Source organism: Chrysochloris asiatica, unplaced genomic scaffold (genome assembly GCF_000296735.1).
Source record: "Chrysochloris asiatica unplaced genomic scaffold, ChrAsi1.0 scaffold00194, whole genome shotgun sequence".
NCBI classification, from domain to species: Eukaryota; Metazoa; Chordata; class Mammalia; order Afrosoricida; family Chrysochloridae; genus Chrysochloris; species Chrysochloris asiatica.
In genome coordinates this window covers 4,505,300-4,508,324 of record NW_006408712.1, presented here as the reverse complement: position 1 = coordinate 4,508,324, position 3,025 = coordinate 4,505,300, and the positions used below count along the sequence as shown (strand labels likewise).

At 38.6% G+C, this 3,025-nt stretch overlaps 1 protein-coding gene and 1 pseudogene across 1 annotated transcript in view; both read left to right on the top strand.

The window, feature by feature from the left end:
• The window catches only part of LOC102817945, an 11,384-nt pseudogene extending 8,636 nt beyond the window's left edge, over window positions 1-2,748 (top strand).
• Window positions 1-3,025, top strand: part of TXNDC16 (thioredoxin domain containing 16) — a 208,130-nt gene that overhangs the window by 85,101 nt on the left and 120,004 nt on the right. The window lies entirely within an intron of this gene.

Genomic DNA, 3,025 nt, shown 5'->3' with positions numbered 1-3,025 from the left:
CATGCTTCATACATTTCATGTTCCGATTTTCAATGGATGTTTACAGCTGTTTCTCTTTATTTTGATTTGTGGCCCATTAGCAAATGAAGGTTCTGTGAGCATTTCTACCCCGAACTTAACTCTGTTCACGTCATCATGGTCATCTTTGTCAACTCTGCTTTGAGGAGGCGACTGGGGAAAGTAGCAAGGTATACCTGGCTTTTTAGTGATATATAATGCTTTACTGCATATTCCTCCATTTTTATTTATATTGTGGTCCCCATTTTTTTATTGGCTCTTAGCCAGGACTCACAGGTCCTAAGTGCATGGTCTCCTTACAATTTTACAACTTCTACAAAGCTATCAGTACAGTGTCACACACTCTTGTGAACCCTGCATATGTTTGAGCCTATAACTGAATCTCCATTACTCATTGGTCAGTTTATCATACTGTGATAGCTTTGATGCTGAAAGTATGTGACTGGTATTTTACATACAAGCAGAGTCACCGATGGTAGACAGGTTTCAGTGGAGCTTCCATTCTTAAACAGACTAGGAAGAAGGAGAGACGAAACACTTCTGAATGGTTAGTCACTGAAAATCATATGATTAACATTAGAAAATTGTCTGATATAGTGTCCAAAGATGAGCCCCTGAGGTTGTCACACACTCAATAAAACTGAGGAAAAACTGTCTCCTCAAAGTAGAGTTGACCTTAATGACAAGGGTGGCGTAAAGCTTTTGGGACCTTCATTTAATGATGGAACAGAACTCAAAATGACAAGAAAGAGTTGTAGACATCCATTAATAACTGGAATGTGGAATGTACGAAGTGTGAATCTAGAAAAATTGGAAGTCCTCAAAAATGAGATGGAATGCATAAAGATATTCTAGGCATTATTGAGCTGAAGTGGACGAGTATTGGTCATTTTGAATCTGACAAACAAACAGTTTACTATACCTTGAGCCACAAGTTGAAGAGGAATGGCATCACATTCATCATCAAAAACAGTATCTCAAGATCTCTCTTGAAATAACGGCAGTGTTACGATGATATCTATATGCCAACAAGAAGACTAGTTAATACCACTATTATTTAAATTTATGCACCAACCACTAAAGCTAGTGATGATGAAACTGAAGAATTCTACTTCTTCTGTGTGAAATTAATCAAACATGCAATCAAAATGCATTGGCAATTACTGGTGATTGAGCTGTGAAAGTTGGAAACAAAAAGGAAGGATCAGTAGTTGGAAAATATTGCCTTGGTAATAGAAATGATACTGTCGATGTCATGATAGAAATTTACAAGACCAATGATGTATTCATTGCAAATACCTTTTTCAATAATATAAACAGTGACTATACATGTGAACCTCCCCAGATGGAATACACAGGAATAAAATTGACTACATCTGGGGGAAGAGATGATGGAGAAAGAAGCTCAATATCATAAACAAAACCCCCCCAAAACACAGCAGAGACCAACTGTGAAACAGACCAACAATTGCCCATATGGAAGTTCAGGCTGAAGCAGAAGAAAATTAAAACAAGTTCACCAGAGCCAAAACATTACTTGAATGTTTTGCACTTGAATTTAGAGACAGCTCAGGAATAGATTTAATGCATAAGAAAGCAGTAACTGAAAATCAGAAGAGTTAGTTGTGGAATGGCATCAAGAACTTCATACATAAAGCGCGAAAGGTCATTAAAAAGACAGGAAAGAAAGAAAAAACCAAAATGGATGTCAGAAGAAACTCTGAACTTGCTCTTGAGCTTAGAGAAATTAAAAGAACAGAATATAAAATTTAAAGGGCAGCTCAAGAAGACAATGTCAAGTATCAAAGAAGTTTGCAAAGGCCTGGAGGTAAAAAACCAAAAGGAAACTGGTCATGGCGGTTGTGGTGGTTATTTTGATTCCAACTCTGTGAACTTGTATAGAATTTTCCTGGTCTAGCTCAGCTTCCAGCTGAGCCACAACCTCCTCTGCCTTGCTTCTTCTCCTTGGTTGGCAGTTCTCTTGCCAGAGTCCCTGCACTCTTGCTCTCTTAGCTGATTAATGGCATGCCTCAGTTCCGTGATCTCCACTGAGGACTTAAAGGGGAAGGGGAAGTTTGTGGAAGAAACAGAATGGAAGAAATGCACCCACTAATGGGAACAGGAGGCTGACAGTGAGGTACACGAGGAAGAAGAAGGTGATGGTGGGGAAGAAGATGGAGATAAAGATTAGGAGGCCGAGGCAGCTACAGGCCAGTAGGCTGCTGAAGAGGATGAGGATGATGACATTGACACCAAGAAGCAGAAGACCTATGAGGATGGCTCAACAGCAAAATCATAAAAGTTAAACTTAAAAACAAAAAGGCCACGGTAACCTAGTCACCCTCCACTTCCTGTCTCAGAATCTCAACGTGGTCACCTTCCAGTAGAGAGAGGCCTACCTGCCCACTTTGGGCAGTGTCATCTGCAGAGAACACATACTCACCACTATGCAACCAAAACCACAACTTGAATTTGCAACAGTTGAGAAAAAAGAACCAAGGCTCTACTTTTGTTCTTAAAAGTTCTTTAAAAAGGAAAATTTCTTTGTATTTTTAATTTACATTTTATATTTTTGTACATATTTTTAGGGGTCAGCCATTTTTAATCTTGGATGACCAAAACAGGCTTTGGAGCATTCTCTGTCCTAATTGTGACTTTACTTGTAATGTGACTTGTAGTGTGACCATGTTCATTATAATCTCAAAAGAGAAAAAAACAACAGAAAGATAGCACCTGGCTAAGTGATTGGAAGACATTCATATTTGTGCCCAGTCCATAAAACGGTGACCCAACAGAATGTGGAAATCATTAAACAACATCATTAATATCACATGCAATTAAATTTTGCTGAAGATAATTTTTAAATGTTTAAATTTTTAATGTCCCTATATCAACAGGGGAGCTTTCCTAAATTCAAACCGGATTTAAGAGATTTAATGAGGCCTATCAAGGAACTCTGGTAGCGTAGTGGTTACGAATCGGGCTGCGAACCTTAAGGTCAGCGGTT